This window comes from Notothenia rossii (assembly GCF_949606895.1).
Source record: "Notothenia rossii genome assembly, chromosome: 6".
NCBI classification, from domain to species: Eukaryota; Metazoa; Chordata; class Actinopteri; order Perciformes; family Nototheniidae; genus Notothenia; species Notothenia rossii.
The window spans coordinates 68,666,543-68,687,123 of record NC_136909.1 but is presented as its reverse complement, the minus strand read 5'-3'; the positions used below and the strand labels follow the sequence as shown (position 1 = coordinate 68,687,123).

Below are 20,581 nucleotides of genomic sequence, written 5' to 3'. Positions count from 1 at the left end.
TTTGAGTAACAAGGAAAAATGGATGAACAGCATGAAAATATAATTAGAAAACCAACAGGAATTTTTAACCATGTCTTGTCAAAGAAATGATGCAACACACTTCACTGACCAGCAGAACACCATACAGTAGATGAGATTATAGCCTCTCCTTCGCCTCACAATCAATATGTCACAGTCACAAGATGTATGGGGTAATTTTATATTCGCCTAGAGAGCGCAGAGAGACTTTAGAAGGGCTGCAGGAGCCACCAGCATGTCAGGATCACATGCACAACAGCAACCAGTTTAACATCTCCACACATGCAGTATCAACCTATATCTGATATATCTAATCTTGCCATTGTGCATGTGTGTGTGCTGCAGAGTGCGTGGACACAGTAATGTCAGTGTAGAGCAGACCTTATAACCCCGACCCACAACGTGCTCACAGGCTCACTCCCACACACTTTCTGCTATTGCTCACTCACCACCCTCTGTTTCTGCTGTCATGTAAAACTTGATAGACATAACTTTCAGTGTGATTTAATGTTTTGGGTGGAGAATAATTCTTTGGAAATGTATATCATATTCTGTTCTGGGGTACATTTATTAGTTGGAGCGTTGTTCAGCGTCCCCCTAAAGGTTTCCCAGTTTTCTTTTTTCCTTTCATTTTACATGTGCACAACACTTATTTGGTGCTTTACCGATGAAGTGCACAGTTACTGAAACGTAACATCCTGGAAAGGGTCTGACTGAGGACTGTTTTGACTGTTTTGTAGATATGACATAATAAATGCCATGGTAACTTAGCCTCTTCAAAGTGAAAAACACAATAGCGAAAGTGTGTTCCCCAAGACATGACCGGCTGTGTGTTATATCCAAATCCAATAATCAGGTTTTTATCTTACTACACTATTTTGTAGGGTTACAAGTTGTTCTTATTTATTAGTTCATTATTTGTCTGGCTGAATCTGATTTGCAACCCAATTCCCTGGTTTATGATGTTTCATCTTGATTAAAACATTAAATCAAATGAAGTGGTAAAACAAAACAGGTTGTGTTGTAGATGACGTGTGAGGAGTGATAGTGTGTGTATTATTAGGTATGAATACAGCATATAAGCATCAATTTGAAGAGTGTATCCAATGACCTGATCAATAGTTGTTCAGTGTTCACATCTTTGTAGCAGATTGTGATTTTGGATCAGTAGTTAACAGTGTTCTGTGATTGTGAGAATTTTATACTGCAACAGCCTTTTCTAAATGGCATTTACTACTACTAAAAATCAGTGTTGACTTTTATTGGTCCTTTTTCAGTGAGTTCAGGTCCTGTGAAGATCAAGATTATTTGTGATTATTAGATAATGGTGTCCAGCACGGAACATACGGTTAGTTGGGTTTCTCTTATCCTGTTTAATTCCACTACCATCCAGATCAATATCTGATTCATAAATTCCAAACACTTTTGGCAGCAGACTTACTCTAGAGTCCGACTGGAAGGATATGCTTCTTCACTAATTTATGAGAGTGATAAAGTACTACTTTATGAGTCCATAACGTTCATTCAAATCACTGACTTGGAATGCACTAAATAACATAAGAAACATTGATCGCCCTGAAAATAAAATCCAATGTGGACCCAGTTTATAACCGTTGCATAGATCGCTGAGGCAGTACCAAAGCCCTGCAGTGAAAATGCTAGATGTTCTGAGATCTCCATGAGGAGATGAATATATTGAATATATTCCACTTTCAGTAAAGCTTATTCAAATGTGCTGCCAGTTCCAGGAAATCATTTTCACTGACAGAATTCAAGGTGCTGCCAAGGTTTGTGGAGTGTCCATTTTAGCCATGTTTGACTTTCACTGCAAATGTACATAACAGCGTTTTCCACTCGAGAGGCAAGGGATCAGCCACATCAAGTGGAAGTTGACAGGTTGAGGATTTCAGGTAATTTATGGTTCTTATAAGCTGCCACTTATCTGTTGTTTTCTCTTGAGATGCGCTTAAAAGAATGTTAAACTGGACAAGTGCACTTAGTAGATTGCAGATCTCTGTCTGGCTTGTCTGTCTCTCCTCAAAAACAAAGATCAGTGTAATCTCACTCAAATGTCCCCGCTTAACAGGTAAGATTATAGCCTTAGAAACCAAAAAATACGTATTCATTATTTTTTTATTCTCCAAAGCCACAGATTAAATCAGTTTATTCCAATTTCTTTTGCAATTTATATAAAACATATTGTAAAGTGCCCCTTTCTCTCTTTGATTATTCCCAAAGTATTGCTTTTAAATCAGAGCAATCCCACTGTCCTCTGTGTTTACTATAAAATCATAAAAAAATCTGCTTGCCTTTCTCTTTCTAATGCAAACATTAAAATCCCATCATAACCTGCTTCTCTGCTCTCAGTATACTGTACGTTTTGAATCACACACACCCTCACCTCCGCACTGCCACCAATATACAGTACAGGACCTAAACTGGTTCAGCTTCAGGTTTCACAAAATTGTCCTCCATCATGTGATGCACTTTAAATTACCTGATGCACCACTCAATTGTTGCTTTAAAAATGTTAGATCTTTCGTACAGACCTTTCTTTCCAACCAAACTCCAAAAGCAGATGATATTACATCCAAACATCACCTATACAGAAGGATCTTTCAATATGAAATCAGGTACTTAGCGATCTTGATGAGCTAAAACCTGCATGTTCTCGAAACTACTGTACATAGCATGAACAGCAAAAAGCTCTGCTATAACTAAAATATGGGAAGCAAGGTGTTGACGAAGCTGTTTCAGTGATTCTGGAAAAGCTGACCATATGGTTCTTCCTCTGATGTGATTTACAATAACATGTCTGCAGCCCGTGCAGATGCAGGAGCTGGTGTATTTACACTAGAATCCCTGTTATAATGTATTCTGAGGCATCTTCAGCTTATGCATTTTTGAACTGCGAATTACCATAGGACTGTCCGGCTTGTGATAAATATGTATATGAGCATCTAAACAGACTCCTTATGTGTTCAAGCTGTGCCTGAAGGAGCCCCAAAGGAATAAAGTGCTGATCAGGCACATACAAGCAGAGAGAGAGAGAGAGAGAGAGAGAGAGAGAGAAGGAGACGGAGACAGATGGAAAAAAAGATATAGAGATAGTTTGTAATGAGGGTCCTTTCGTCGATGGAGGAGGGGACGGCTCCTTAGTGTCTTAATAAAGCAGGAGGAGAATGGCAGTGGGATAACAGTAATGATGTGCCCAGCTGTCTGGATCACCCATGGCACTTTTAGAAATATAAGGTAGAGAGAGAGTGACAGAACAGGAACACATACATATATAAAAAACAAGAGAGGGCATATGTATACATGACATTTCACTAGATTAACATATGGGGTATGAAATGCTGTTGGTCCTGGATTTACATCGCCATGAGAAGCTGTTTTTAAGATGCTGGAGCATTGTGGTCAGATGCTGTATGTTGCTGCAGTGTGGATACTGTCAAGGGACCCCAATGTTTCATACTGCAACATGCAATTGTTTGTGTGTGTGTGTGTGTGTGTGTGTGTGTGTGTGTGTGTGTGTGTGTGTGTGTGTGTGTGTGTGTGTGTGTGTGTGTGTGTGTGTGTGTGTGTGTGTGTGTGTGTGTGTGTGTGTGTGTGTGTGTGTGTGTGTGTGTGTGTGTGTGTGTGTGTGTGTGTGTGTGAGAGAGTGTGTGTTAATCAACAGAAACCACTGGGCAGGAGAAGGTCAGAGAGGAGATTGGGTTTGGTGAACTGAGTGAAAACAGTCCCTATAGAAAGCTGTGGTAAAGCAAAAAGTGCGATATGGTCGTGAGGAGCACATGGGAAAAGCCCTTCAAAGCTGATTCTTAATCCTTTTCCAGCCCAGACCCTCCTCCTTTTGCCTTCCCTCAGTTTAATCTCTGACACCGCATTAACATTGAAATGTTCACAGCAATTTGATTCTAATGTATGCCATGACCACCTAGATTTATTCATTTACACTAATTACATACTGCAGGGATTGGAGTGGATGGTTTAACCTTCTCACAGCTAATTTCTGGTGATTTCTCTAGGCCACGCCCAGCCCCATGGGGGCGAAATATGACCTTTTCCTATTTTATTATCAGGAACACAAAGTTAATGACTCTAATCAGTGTAATGCGGTGGCACCTTTACAAAGCATTTCCATGCCTTTCAATGTGTAGCTATAAATGACAATAATAGAAGCTGACCATATGCAAAGTGGTTTATTTTGATTTAGCTTTTCTAATCATGTTTGTATTTATTTTGTGGGGGTCAAACATATTCCCTGGCAGCTGGCCAGTGTGTTATATTCACTGGGTTTTGAACAGCTGAAGCGCTAAACCTGATGGAGAGATTGCTGTGGAGTATTGTAAAGTGTTGCTGATTTGTCTGTCCATCCAACCTACCACAGTATATCATCTTTAATACAGACTTTGGTTGTTGCTCCTGGCCAAGACAAAATAATGGCTCTTGGGAGCCCTTGACAACCACACAATATGTGACCATTTCAGGGCAAGCGACAGGAAGAGAAGCGGTATCATGAATTCTGTTATCGACCAAAATAAATACTATGTAAGCTGTCTGTCATAATGGCAGTTTATGGTAGTAAAAAGGGGATTTAATATAAGCAAAACAGTTGGTAGAGGACTGCGAGAAGGATTAAAAACGGAGGTTATTAAAGCCACTTAAACAGTCCTGTGGGCCAGTTTCCCAGATGGATAGCGTCTTCCAACAAGTCCTCCAGACTTTTTGCTCAAATAGGTCATTTTTCATAGCCTCCGAAATGACCCATGCGAGTGTCTTGTCCCTATTGGCAAGATGACATGTTTTGTCAGGGTCTTACAAAACCCTTGTCGTTGCTAGACAGACAAGATTATGAGTTTTTTCTACTGCTGACTATGGTCACACTTGGGTTAGGTTTAGGAAAACGTAACATAATTCTAGTTAACGCTAGTTTTATCTTTGCTTCTGAGGGATACCACTCATATTTTACTCAGCTACCAGAGGCTCTTCAGCTAAATGTAAACATAAGAGGTTCTAGGCATTGGACAAAGCCAATGTACACTCTAAAAACAAATGCCTTGGCTCAACAAAGAAAATCAACGCAACAGTTTGCATCAATGTTTATTGAGTTAAGACAACTTCTAATGAAATTGTCTTAAAGCAACAAAGTTATTTGAGTTAGGGGAGAAGGCTTTTCCTCTACAATCAGAGGTGTTTTTAATTACCACCTACTTAATAATTGGTAGCATAAACATACGTTTTGAAGTTGATTACTAAAAAGATTAAGTTGTTCCGACTAGTTTTACCACATGATTTAAAAGGAATTTTAAGTTGTATGTACTTAATTACCCTCATTCGGGATACAAGTTTTTAAGTTGATTACTCCAAAAATTAAGTTGTTCCAACTTGTTTTACCATATGATTTAAAAGGAATTTTAAGTTGTATGTACTTAATTACCATCATTGTGAACACACGTTTTTAAGCTAACAACCATTTATAAATTAATTAATATATTTTATTCAATAGTTTTTTTTCTTAGCTTTTTCATGTTTTCGCCTTTAAAGAAAGATATAAATTGATTCGACAACAAAAATACTAGGCAATTCACTTTTTATTTTGAACTGCAGTTGTTTATGTCAACACATGATGTTTCGATCAGGAGAGAATTTATTTAGTTTGAACATTTATTGACACATGCCATATGATAAGGTGCATGAACACCTGAAATCACAGCTGACTGCAGGAGAGAGGAGAACCATTTTATAGTTTGGCTGCAGCACGTTGATTGGCTGCTGGAGAATGAGGTGAAATGTAATAGGTTAAAGAGAATGCCTGTGATGAGCTGATTATATGGCTGCTCATTTTGGTCAAACAGCAATTTGCCTATACAGTGCAACTACAAGGCTATCTACTGTATTTTAATGACAAAAGATGACACTCACCTTAAAATGTCCTTTGTATAGTACTTCTATTTGTCTTAACTGTCGGAACTTGTCCAGGCATGTTAAGTGGGAGTGGACTTGAAATCCTTAACTCAAGGTGTAGAACAATTAAGTTATCAAGCCAATTAACGCAGAAATCCGAGTTCAAATTACACACAATATTAAGTTGATGGAATTACCAACATTATTACGTCAACACAACTTATAAATTAATGTTTGCAACTTAAAATGTTTATCTAAATCAATGAACTCACATTTTTATCTTGCAACCATGCATTTAATTAAGTGGAGGTGAAAGGTCGCCTCAATTCGTTTTTAGAGTGTATTTGATTTTCTGTTGAGGTAAGCCTCGTATTTCTTTAAACCTTTAAACAAATCTGCATATTGTTTTCTGATTTTAAAATCCCTCAATAACATAGGTAATGATGTCGCTTTAGACAATCATTGACTAAACCTGACTTGCATGCAAAGCAAACATATGCACAATACCAATTAGCTTGCCAACTGAAGAAGTGTATTCCTTTTACTTTTGCTCGCTGTCTGAAGCCCCTTGACACCCAGTAATTTCTCAGCACAATTAATTTGATTAAACTTTGTTAAAAGGTCAGCAGTGACTGACAGATTATTGCTGGTGCTAATTAGGGTATTATTTTTCTGTCATGTGATTGAGGGATAGTAAATCTATAGAAATGTGAAGCATTTTTCACCATTTCCTTCACATGGCACAATTTGTTAGATTGTTTATTTGCTCATGCTGTATGCATCACATTGAGCTGTGTATGGCTGCATTAATGCACATTAAAACATCCTTTATTAATCCTGACTGCGAAAAGATTTAGCTACACTGAATAACAAATAATTTTACCCCGAAGCAATGTCATTTTTGTGCTTAAAAAAAAACCGTCATATTCTCAAAAGTGCAAATGTCAATCAAATCTGGAGCCACTATGGCTCCAAAACAATCTATTCAGACCTTTCACATCTTAATTTCTGTGGTTTAAGGAGACAAAGCCTTCTAATTATAATGATACTGCCTTTTGAGCTGCGCGCTACAGTTTGGATTTCTAATTTCAGATTTGTCTGACAGTGGTGCAGCCCATGTGGGTGGTGTAAATGCCTGGGAGCTCACATTCAACAAGCCCAGAGAAAAGACTGCACTTCTAAAATGCAATACTACCAGAATATGCGCTTGTCTTCAGGAAAAGCCACATATATTTTTATAGTTTAAAAGGATGAACGTTAACTAGAAAATAACATATGTGTGATTTATTCCATAACATACACATACAAATTACAGGAGGGATTTAATTTAAGATTTATATTAACCTTTTTTACAGAGATCTTTTTAACAATGACAATTTAAAAAGTATGAAAAAAACGTATCAGAAAAGCTTTTTCAAATTACTTGAATGTATTTCAACTATCGAACTAGGACACTTCGAAGACTACCTGGAAGCAGTATCTCCCATCCATCTGCCATGAGTTTGCTCATACGGTTTGCTGCAGGGCTTCTTGCTCTGTACAGTAGGTGTGGTGCAGCCTGCCGCTGCTGTATTCCACCCCCTGAGTGCTGTGAAGCTGATTTATAAGAGGGAGGGGCCGTTGAGCTGCAATCAGCCCATTTCCATCAGCGTTATGGCTGCCTGACAACATCCAGCTGTCCCTGATGTGCCACCAAGGGCCAACGCTGCGCTTGTCTGCTCTGCTGTTTTACTGCAGCACTCACCGAGACCAAATCATATACACACATGCATCCTCGCCCACACATTCACACATGGGGACACACATGAACTGACACACTAAATCCCCAAATGAATTGCATCATTATCTTTCCCAGTTTATTAAATCTATTGCAAATATGATAAATACTCATTTATGTCAAGGACCAGAGTACGGTACTTTATAAGATACAACCTGCAACATGTGGCAATACTGGATAACTTATTTTACCAAAGCATTGTCTGATTCAGATCAATATTCTAGGGCAAGACGACTATAGATATGCATTATTATTATCTTAGTATTATAGGAAACAGTTATAGCTTTACAGTACTTATTATTTTAATTGTTTTAATGATTTAAAGGTCAGTTTTTAATGGAAAGAACTGTGTAAAATAAAAACGTTAAACTCCCTTAAAAGTGCCCTTCATAGTAATTATCACAATCAAATACTAACATTTTGTAGCGTGCATAGATTTAGAAGTCTGCATGGACTTCAATGTTACACCTTATAAACATTTACAATTTTTTTTTAGATATGAACATTTCTTCATTAGAAATCTTACTGTTAATATTTTTCCAGTTCCACAAGGGACTTGAAGTGAATGAGTTTTACGGGAGATGACACTGTGTTCTGCTTTTGGACTGAGAGGACCCCTAATCAGAGCCCTGACTCAACAACGCCTCATCCATGCACTGTGTCTCTCTTTACTCTTTTCCTGATGTAGTTTCCGCAGCTGCTTCCAATAACTTATGATATAATGACATTCTACCATAACCCGATGAATTGTGAACCCAGCTGGCATAACCTGATTTTGCTTTTACAACAGCTGGGCTGCTCCGTGCACTGGGCACCCACCATGCTGCTGAGGCAATGCATGCAAACAAAACAACTACCTAACTATATCATTCTACTTTAGTGAGTTAGACGCTCTAACAGACACTGCTATTTCTGACTGGTTCTTTGATACATGCTGCACTTTGTCAGCGCAGCGCAATAAATAGTTGCTACTATCTTGTTGCTATATTCGAATTAGTATATACTTATTGGAGGAGATTTTTGTTTAGAGAGCATGATACAGAATCCACTGTTTGGCTGCCAGCCGATTTATCTACGTTGGAACACAGATCCTTTCACTGAGATTGCTCGAATACATATACTATATATATATATACTGTATATGTTAAAGGTCCCATGACATGGCCATTTCTACAGATCATAATTCCATTGTTGAAGTCTACTAGAATAGATTTACATTGTTCAATGTTACAAAATAACATTGGTTTCTCATACAGCATCTCTGTATAGTATGTGTATTCACTCTCATCTAAACGGCTTGTTGGAGCTCCTGAGCTGGATTACTGGTGTCGTTTCCTGGTTGCTGCTTGGGGTCTGCGAGACAGCGAGACATCGTGGAGATCCGCGGAGCCACGGCTGAGAAAAGATAAGGCTGAGTGAGTGAGTGTGTGTGTGAGGAGCTCCGCGGATTGTTCCATTTGGACCTAGGTATCGTTACGTCACTATACTCGCTGTTCTGTGGCAGCATAGACAGGTCTTTCCTGTGTTTTACTCGCTACAGGGTGTACTTTGAGGGTTTGTGACTTTGCAGACCGTTTACATGCATAAAAAGCTACATAACACACAAGGGGACGGGTAATAACCGGAAAAGTATGTCATAGGATCTTTAAATATTTGGAATGGTAGGAACAATGTGACATTGTAACAATACAATCTAGAAAAAGGTTGGGTGGAGGAAAAATGGACAGTGCTTTTCTATTTTCAATTTTTTTTCCAAATCCAGGGCAAATAATAAAATAAAAGTTGTCCATACTTATGTGTATTGTAGACCTAAGCTGGGTGCTGTGAACCAAGGATTGGGGGGAAGGGAGCGTTGCCATGCAGAGAAAGCTGCCATTTATAATGTCTTAACCTAACAGGGCTAAATTATGTTCTTTCTGCAATTTCTTTTTTAGACAGAGCGTGAAATAAAAATGGGGTTTTTCCGGTCTGGCAGGCTGACAGTGCTGGCATTTATTGATTTTGCCCATTTAATGCATTCAAGATATAACTGGCTGCACTCAGCTGAGGAAGCTGTCCATCCATCTCTAATCAAGCATAACCAACAGCTTACATTTCATTTTGAGCATTTTTACCGTGGTACGATGATGGTGCTCTGAACAAGTGGCTATGCATTCTCTAAGTAAATATGCTGGAGAATCTGTTGAACTGTTAATATGCATATTCTGAATGTATGTCAAATTTCACTTTAAAGCTTGCAATGCATGCATTTCATAATCTTCATCCTTTTATTTCCAGTTAGACGTACTCAATAATGGTTTCAATAGACAATGAAACAAACAACTTTTAAGCAGATGCAATTTTATTCCATTGGGATCAAAAGCGACAAACAGAAATCTGTGTCATTTGGAAGACATTTAAAGCAATGTGTTTTAACCAGTGGAGGGAAATAAGGGTAATTGAAATGCAGTGTCATTTTGCAAACCTCTGAGCTGAAAAAGTGTACAAATGAAGAATCAAATAGTTCCTATGATGTTCCCCACGCTTCTGTTTTTCTAATTTCCTGTTATACAGTATCATCCAAGAGACAGTTATTGCTTAGCTGCCTCTCAGAAGAACCCTTGTTTAAAAGTGAAAACAATATTCCCTCATTCTAAAACAGAGTAGTTCACAGTCAGATTTAAATGGATGTAAAAAGATCAATCATATTCCTTTAGCTGAAAGTATGCCTGAACTAATAGATATACTGTAATTGGATGTGCATGTTGCTTCTTGCCAATAGAAAATATTAGCAGAACCCCCTTTCTGATAAAGTGTCCATGACTTTCAAGATTTCAATAACCAGTTGTATTTCACATTTAAGTCAGATTCAAAGGATTCATGTTATTTTCATGATATATCTTTAGATTGTCAGTTTCAGGGTTCTTATTTGACAGAGCCTCCGTGTCTGACTCATATAATCACAGTTGAGAGGAATGGCACTGAATACGCAGACAAAGTGCTCCATCTCCATTTCTCCTCAATGATAGATAGGAGAGCTGAAATTATAGAGCATGCTGTGGGAGGGAAAAGGCCAGTTACAGCCCCTGGGCTCCCTTATGTCTCATAGGAAGATAGCCAGTCTGATCAACACAACCACACATTTAATCATCTATGATCGTTTCCCAAAATCATTCGATAAGTGCCAATGTGTGGTCCTGGTGCTCACTAGGTAATTGCCAGGTTTGTCGGATGTACAAAGATATTTTACATTTCTGATAAAGCTTTTCCCTGATGTTGTCATCCAAAGTGACTCACACTAGGATTGTGGCGCAATATTCCTTTTTTTTTTTTTTTAATCAGCCACAGATAAAAGCGGAGTTCCTGTCCTCTCATCACTTTGAATATCACACTTTGTGTCGCGGATGTTTTTAATCATACCAAAGACGTATTAGCAGGGGGTTTTCTAAATACCTCAGGCTTTTTGAAAAGCCACCCTGCACTCTTGCGTTTTGTTGTTTTTATGCTTAATTCATACTCTACGTTTGCGGCAGATTGGCTCACAGGGGGGCGGCTTGCAGACATTTGAATTAAAGCTGCGCAACTATTAAAAATGTATGGTCTATGAATGCATGACCTATATTTTCCATTCAAATAAATAAATAGGGGTTTAGGGAGGATGATGCAAATCTTCAGAAGTGGGATGCAGGGTGAGCTAATGACATTATAACAATAAAGTGTGGATTTCACACTCGGAGTGTAATGGAGACCAATCGGGTCTCAGTCATTCTTTTACCCTGCTTTCCTGTTTGCCTATAATCAGTCTATCCCACTATCTGTCCCAGCATGGCTCTGTTTGAAGTGGCCTCTAGCAGTTCAAGTGTATATTGTGACTCACCTGTCTACACACTTCAGGATTGCAGGGCCTTTGCTTTAATGTCGTGCTGTGTTATTCTGGAGCCGGGACATTGACACAAGATGCTTTTGGAGTCTTTGTTTTCCTGACGGTGATTTGGCCTTTCTCTTTTATTCTGTCTCTAGACCATGTCTGTCTATATTCCTTTTTTTCTCTCTATGCTCTTCTCCCCATCCTGTCTAAATCCCTCTGTTTTCTCAGTAGGGCATCCTTCACTCTGCCATTCAGTCGATGTCAGGGACCATTGCAGCGAGAATAAAAGGCCACTGGTTTCTCTCAATCCATGATGAACTGTCGATGTCTCTCTGAAGCAGCCTCTGAAATTCACATAGAGAGACAGTGGAAAACAAACCCATCAACTATCAACAGCAGCTGATATTTTCTGAGTTGTTGAGCCACAACTGCAGGAGATCTTCTTGTTAAGAGGAGGTGAAAACCCTTGCTGTTGATGATAGGAAGAGTACTGTTGTTTTGAGTCAATCCATTAACATCAATTTGTCATTTAGATCCTGTGCATGAAAAGGTTGCCTCGTTATCCCCCCACGTTGTCTCTCACGTGGCATTTTCAGCCTGAAATCTGTCTATAGACCACTGAACCAGGGTCGACCACTGACCCTCACTCTTAACAGGAGAGTGACCTTTAACTTTTGTTTTCTGTGAAGGCCATCTTGTCTCTAAAGCATTCAGAAACCAGTGTTTCATTCTCTCTGTGTGCATGTGCATGTGTGTATCCACTTATGCGTGCATCTCCGTTGGTGTGTTTGACTAAGTTCAGGCGAGGCTGTTGGCTGTTTATATGAAGCAGAAGAGTGTATCCATGCTGAAATGACTAATTGGGAAATATAGTGTACAAGCTCATTTGATGCACTAAGCAAAGTATTCCCTTTGCATGAATAACTGCAGGTTTGTACCTAAATATAGTTCTTATGTGTACCTTTTTTGTCCTTTGTTGACTTTAAACGCGGTGATGTATAATAAGAATCTCTAAGCAGCATTATTCCTAATTATGTGCATTCTGTTTTCTACCCTAAAGGCCTTCTTCCCCCTCCTGCTGCACATCAGCTCTGGCGACTGCCACAAGCTTGGCATCAAAGGCCCATTAAAAGGTCTGCTTCTAAATGAACTTGACAGCAAAGCCAAGGCGTGGCGATATGGGTGGACATGCAAATCAATATTTCACATCATCAAACAGTGGTTGGTGGAGAAAGGGGACAGGGTGGCAAGGTGCGGCCTATACTGCCATTGATTTAGACCGCAGAATAAGTCAAGCAGGTCCAGACAGGGCTTAGCGGTTGCATGTTGTAGTGAATTGTCGAGGTTATTAAAAGACCGTGGCCATCGGGGAGTTTTCCGAACTGAATCCACATTTTGTCATTCTGTTCTGCGGCAGATCAGCTCGCAATTTACAGCAAGGTGAGTCGGACCCTGTTTTTCACACTAAAAAAGACATCTGCTCTTTGTTTATCCACATGAACATGCCATAACTGTCTGCAGACTCAATGTTGTTATAAAGGATCAGAGTAAGCACAGCAGATGGAAGGCATATGGAAGCAAAGACAATTCCTCCCCTCATTGAATTGTACCATTTAGTTCTACAGACCGGCTAAGCAATGTGTCACTGCAGCGGCACTGTTGATGCAGCTTGGCAGCGCCGTGAACAGCAAACATGTCATTCAGTTGTAAATGATGTTACACGCAAGGTCACCTTGTGTTAAGGTTGGGAAGGAGGAGGAAATGAGCTGAGGGTGTAATTCATCTCTTCATGTCAGAGATATATAACGCTGTTGAAACCGAAACACATGCAGTTAAACTCTCAAATAAACACAAACACAGAGCAGATGTCTATATTTATGAGCCTGTCAAATCTTGCATCTAAAGACTGTCGATTCTATGTTTATTGCTATAAATCATATTGCAGTCATTTCACTTTTATCTGTAAAATATAATTTAGTATTGATTTGTAAAGGTGAAGCACAATCAACCAATATAAACATTCAAGCTAATGTGCAGATGTGGCGCCGTATGTCCCGGACTTGTAGCTGGTGGGTTCTGCAAAGTCTGTGTCCTTGTTTGACTTTCAACTCCAAGCCATGCTCCCTGAAGGATACATGTCTTAGCATAATACAGACAGCTTAAGAGCCATTGAGATGGGGTCCCTCTACTCCGATAGGCAGGCACTGCCAGGCAAGGAACCCCCCTCCCCCAGAACCAGCCCGTTGCCTCTCCAGTTTTGGCACCCTTGACCGTTGACTGTATATCCTTCACACCTCCCCCTCCCACACATTTAATTGAACAATGCTGTCTAATAGCATTTCCTTTAATGTCAACACAAGCTCTGTGCGGAGGGACAGCTTACATTCTTGAGTTGCTCAAATAGTTTTCCCCAATAAATACTTTTTACCATCTAATATCCCCCCTTCTGGTATCATGCCAGCTATGGGAAGACTGGCAAGGTCAAGTCCATCCCCACAGTCCCCAGCTGGCACTACCCCCAGTGACAAGGGTGTCTGGGAGAGGGAGCTGTTTTCATGCTGGGTGCACAATTTGTCTCGTGTTTACTCTCCTGTCCATTTGCATCACTGACTGCAGACCTGAGTGACATCAACATGAAGGCGCGCTCACAGAATGCTGTTGCTTTTTTTTCTTTTCTTGGTTAGCCTGGAAATCTTCTGCCAGATTCCCCACATGATGCATGCTTGATTTCCCAGCATACAGTGCCTCATGAAACCACACCGTATTTTATTATGCAGACTTTTTATTGATGGCATTGACTCTTTAACTTCAAATATCACCACTCTACTGTATGTACAACTTGTCCAACATAAACCCTGCTGTAGCCTTAATCTGAACCCAGTTTTAATCCTAAATGAATTGTTCAACAAAGGGAAATAGGCTTCATTTGTAAGAATTTCATAAAGACTAGCTAACAAAGCTGTTTAAAACCGTAATGCAAATTACTGTCGTTTTAAATCCACATAACTTGAACTATTTACACATTTCACAAATTAAACTAATGCTCCACAACTTATTATAATGAACCTTAAAGGGTGCAGGAAAATAGATGTTTAAATACTTCCAGGCTTTAAGCTAAAATAAGCTGACCATCTTCTGGCTTCTGATTTAACAGAAAGATTCAGCATCAGAGTAATATCAATTTTATTATCTTACTTTGCAAGACAAACCTAATAAATATATTTCCCAAAATGTTGGCATGTTATTTTAACTCTAAAACCAAATCCCAACACTCAAAACATCCAAAATGCACAAACTTTTCAAACCTAATTCATCCCCTGAAAGTACGAGACACAAATTCGAAATTGGCGGTATGTATACATGTTTCACTTGCCATAAACGTCAATATATCACAGCATATTAATACAGTGTTGCCATGTCACTCCCCATTATTCTGTTCCACATAGTCATCTTTGAAATAAACCCAGTGAAATCAGCGAAGACTTTCCTACAGTATGTCACCCATCCTCAGCAGATTGTCTAGATACAAAACTGTGAAATAAGCTCCAAGAAGATGCATTTCCTGAATGCTTCAAAGAAAACCTAATCCGGTTATTTCAAACACTTGGTTTACCCAGTTATAACCTTTCAACCTTTTCATGACATTTGAATCTCATCAGAAAGTAGAAATGTCATTGCATAGCTGAATATGCTTATTTCATATTCAGGTAAGCTGCAGGGAAAGTATTGTCCTCCTTCATGTATTACATAAGCACAACAGGGTTCCTCAACCCTGTTCTCAAATATAGTCACACCTGATGATGAACAGGATGACCTGATTTCCTGTATCTCCAGAGACATCTGTGCAGATGAAGGAGCGTGGTGCGTCAGGCCTCCATTTCCCTTCTTCCACAACCTGTCATGGAATCAATCCTGCCTTTAGATGTGCTCTCTATAGGGAATGAATCAGTGAAGGGGCTGCGATTTAACCTTCTCTGTGTTTCCCTCTCTTTTTACTTCTATCTCTGAATAGATCCATCCATCCTTATATTTTGTCATCCTGACTCTTCTTCCTCCTCTGAGATTATTTCTCTGTCTCTTTCCGCTCTCTCATGCTGACTTTCTTTCCGCCTCACTCCCTCTTTTTATCTCTCCTTCTTCTTCTCCTCCCACTCTCCCTCTCTTTCTCTCTCTATCTCTCCCTCCCCCCCCCCCCCCCCCTGTCTTGGTAGTGCTGCAGCTCTTGGAGCCGAGGGACTATGATTAGGACAGAAGAGAACTGGCTGTAAGACAGAGACAAACTCAGAACTGGGTCATCATTGTTTCTGTGTGAGGGCCCCGCTCTGCAGATGAAAAGCTTGAAGACAAGTGGAGCAAACGATGCTCGATACAGCACCGGGAGCCCTAGACATTTCTGGGCTACCCAAAATACCCATGCAAAGGAGGAATCGGAACTGCTACACAGAATTTATGTAATAGGAGCTGAATAAAACATGCTGCTGGCCCGCTTTTCTATCTCTGAACCCTCCAAGTTAGTATCTGTCCATTGGTCGGTGATAGCTGCAGCACAATCTGAGAGAGGCCAGTGGTCATGAAGAACGAGACAGGGAAAACGCTGGTTGTCACAGGGTAATAGTATTTTGACATTAATCATCATTTTTCTCATGCCTTATCTCTCGTTCGTGTCCTCTCTGCGGTCGTGTCCCCCTCTGTCTTCCACCCCTTTAGCAGGCAGTCTGACAGGGTCTGTCCCACTGGCCAACCATTCAGCACTCATCATGCGCATCATTTCCTCTCATCATTCCCCCCGGTGTGCTTCTTCCATCTCCTCTGGCCTGTTCACTCGCCATCAACCTCCCCATAAACCCTTTTATGTGTGCCCCAGCGTGAGTGCATAGGCATGGATGCACTATATGCATATATATACAGTATATAGGTATGCATGAATACTATTTCCTTCTTCTACATATTGTTTGTTCTTGTGTCTGCGTGACTGCACATACTATTATATCGTTAAAAGGATGTGCTCAACATGGGGCAAAAGGGGTTGTGATATCAGTTTGAAACAACCAGAGCTTGGTCATAACATTAAACTGTCATATTTACATGTCAAAGCAGGAAATTATGGTATAACTCTTACATCGTGTTCAGAGCAACAAGTCTTTTTTCTTTCGTGACAACCTAACGTCTACCGCTGTTAGGAAGAGCCACAGTCTTTGTGTGCAGCTGTATATTGAATCAGAAGAAAAAGAGAATGTACTTTACTCATTCCTGCTTTAATAACTGGCATAGATATAAACCTAATGAATTAAGGAAAAAGATGTAGAGCCCTTATACTGCTTGTGATATAGTCATCTTTTCGATTCCCATGATCATTGCATCAAATGGAATATCTGTCATTCCCAGATTGGCCCTATGTCGTTTCCTTCACGATGCATTTGATGTCTGTTGTCTGTATCAACCCTTCATTGCGAATCAGAATTAGTTGTGCCTTGGCCTACTTTCCAAACCATCGAGGATCAAATAATCAGCCCGGGCTTAGGATTTGCCTGGCAGTTTCTCAAACGTGGATGCTTGTGAAACATCCTTTTTTTTTTTTGCGAGTATTGGGTTTCACTGAGGGACTTTAAGAGCGTTTCTTTGACGGGGAGAATACTAAGAGTGCCATCTAGAGTGTGATCGCAGGCGGTTCATCGCAGAGAGCTGTGGGTTAGAGGTGATTTCTACCTTATTTGCATGCAGTATATTCAAATATAGAGCCCTTCCTTTGTGTGCATGTCATAGGATAACATTTGGACGCCCAACATTTCCATACTTTTTCATTTATTTACTCTGAAATCTGAACATTCAGAGTCTGAAATATACTGATTATAGCATTTTTCTCAAAAAGTCAATATGATTTTGGACTTATTTACTTTGTGGACTTTCTCGTTCGCTGCCTCTCGCCTTTTTCTAGACAAGTGTATTTCTCACAGCACAGAAGTAATGCCAGCACTTTGTCCAGTGCCAGAAATTGCCTGGAGGTTTATAAATGAAGTACTGATACAAATACCCCAACACCAGTTACCGAACAAGAAAAGAAAGCCAGGAATCATCAGAGGCTCAAAACTCTTTTGATGTATTATCCACCTTCATTTGATTTTGTCCTCTTTTTATGCATTTTCTTCCTTTATAGTTGGCTCTACTGCACAAATATCCCTAACATTCTTTGCTGATTGCATTTCACAAAGATTTTTCCAATCACCATTTTCATCTTGTTTTAATTAAACTCTTTATTGGACAGAGACACGGGCCATTATGCGCTCTATATTTCAGAAAGAAAGGATTGGAAAATGACTAATACCTTATGCTGACCTTTCTCTATCGCTGCCTGCTGGCAAGGCTATGCAAAGCAATTTCCCCAACATATTTATCTCATCCAAAGCACACCTTAGACTTAATCCTAATGGCCTTTTCATTAGCCTTATAATTGAGCAGCGTGGAGAGTGTTAAAATGTCTCTCAGCCGCTTTTGAAAAGTAGCCCCACGTCAGATCCAGCCTATACACATTCATTTGGGTAGTTAAACCCACATTAACCTCCAAGTGAAGTCATCAATCACGCAAATTCTCCCTGCTTTATTTTTAATCTGACTGTGTGACATAGTAAATAACCTGCTGGATGAATAGGAGTCTCGGTCACATTTGCATATTAACCGTGAGTGTCACAGCAGTTGGGGGAAATGTATGTGATTACATTATTAACCATAATCTCCTTACAACATGCTGGCTCTTCTTTAGTACATCTACTTTACATCACATACAATACATACATTTTATTTTAATTGCCGGATGATTGTTAGACATCTTGGATTGCATGGTGCATTGTTGACTACAAGGATGTTCCATTTTAGATTAAATGTGTTAACTTATTAGTATTTACTCATTCAACAGTGATAGATATGTTTTTTTCTAAATGATAGGCAAAATGTAAATTAAACACATAAATACATATCTGTATACATTTCAAATGTAATTACAAAAAAGAAATGCACTTTACATACACGATAGAAACAAAACAATCTACTTAACCACAATAAATCAGCATCAATATGAATACTATGTACCTGATGAAGAGCCAATATCAAAACATTAAGTACCTTTAGAATAAAAAGATGTTAAAGGATTTCAAATCCTTGGTAGGCGGATAACAGTTATACTTTTTGGACTAGAAAGCTGTTTGCGTTAATCAGATACTTCTTCCACAGATTACATCACTGATTAGCGTTTGAAGCATGCAATTCTTTCCAACCTTGGGTATTCATCCTGACTAACAAAATAATTGTAATAAAATGCCTGCTCTGTATGAATAATAGGCTCTAATCAGAATCTCTTCATAATCAGCCCAAAGAGGCTTTCTCATCCGCATTTCAAGACATTGGTGTGAAGTTTGTGCAACAGCCAGTAGATGGCAGTACTTCCTCAGCGTGTCTGGAAAGGGCAGTGGATGCAGGTAGATTATACCAGAGACAAAGGTCAGATAACTCAGCCCTGTTGACTAGGAGCCGGTCAACACATAAATATCTCCAGGGACTTTCTCAAGTGCTTAGCGCGGCTACTTAGTGTGAGATTTGCCAGAGGAAGAGGCAGAATTCCCATTTCCACCTCAGCAAAATGAAATAAGAATCCCCTGGGATTTGACTCTGACCTTCCTGACTCTCACTGCTGCTGAGTGATTACTGAAATATAAGAAGCCAAAAGGTGTACTGTTATCTTAACTATATAAGGGTTTTCAGGACATGGGAATGTGAGACGACACATATTAATAGTGATTATCTTCTAATTAGCATTTCACTAACTCCTTCATTAACTTTAATTTAGAGTCAAATGGAGCAGGCAGGCCCACAAAAAGGGTTTAATATAAAAACAGGAAGATACAATAGTGACTGCATTAACCAACAATCCTCAATACTGTACGGTCTAATATAAGGGCAATGCCAGTCTTGTTTGTTTAACGTTTAGTGGACAGGAATTCCTTTGGTTCGCTTCAGACCTGCTTGCATTTTATTGGCTTGTGTGGGATTTGGGCAGGAAACCAGAGCTAATGCCCCCTCTCCCACTTCAAACGGATGCCAGGCACCCTTAAATGTCATGGGGTGGTTAGAGAGTTGAAGGAGGTGGGAGGGACGGACGGACGGGGGAATCGAGGAGTGAGAAGCTGGGGCTCGCTGGGTCGAAGGGAAATATCCAGCCACACCACGCTGGCCTCGCAGCTTATCAGTGTGTGCCGGGTATAGCTTTAGCAAGGCTGCTAAGACAAACCAGATGCAGTGTAGTTTGCTCTGTGCCACTACGTGTCAGGTACAGCCTGGGTCAACCTGAGGCGCCTGGGTAGTATAGGAGGAGGCCGATGTACCGTTCAAACTCACTGCAGATGTTCCTGAGCAGCGTACAGTAAGAGTGTCGGCTCCTGCAGTTCGTCCTCTTGACTCAACGGCATCTTTTGGAAGGTTTTCACGGTGTCACTTCAATTACTCAACCCGATGGATTTGCTCTGCATTTTAGATTGACAACTCGCAGTGGTTTATAGCTGGAGTATCAAAGCCTGTGAGTGTGTTTTCTTGGGTGTGTTGGTCACTAGGAATCCCACGGTGTCTTTCTTCTCTTGCCAGCACCAGTGTTTATAGGATTTTGTCTCATTTTCTCCAGTGTTAATTTATTTCCATAAAGGCAGCCATGACACATTCTCTCCTCTGCCTTCTGTCTCTGTGTGGCTTTACTTTCTGAACTGTGAATGGTTCCCCCGTCTTTCTGTGCTGAATGAAAGAACAGACCTGTGTGACCTCAGTCCCGGCCGAATGGTTATTTTGACAACAAGTTTCATCATCATTGTCAATTTTCCCTGTCTTTATCTCACACCATCTCTCTCTTCCTCTCTGTGTCCCTGCTCCCTGCTATTGCATTGCTTTTTGATGTGAGATAACTTATCACTATATTGTCACGCTTGCTGAGGTATGTCATTATGGTTCATTTGTGTCAGTGGGTAAATGAACATGTTGTGGAACCCTTGACTTCA

The 20,581-nt window shown here is 40.0% G+C and overlaps 1 long non-coding RNA gene across 1 annotated transcript in view; it reads left to right on the top strand.

The window, feature by feature from the left end:
• The window catches only part of LOC307044007, a 97,390-nt gene that overhangs the window by 64,009 nt on the left and 12,800 nt on the right, over window positions 1-20,581 (top strand). The window lies entirely within an intron of this gene.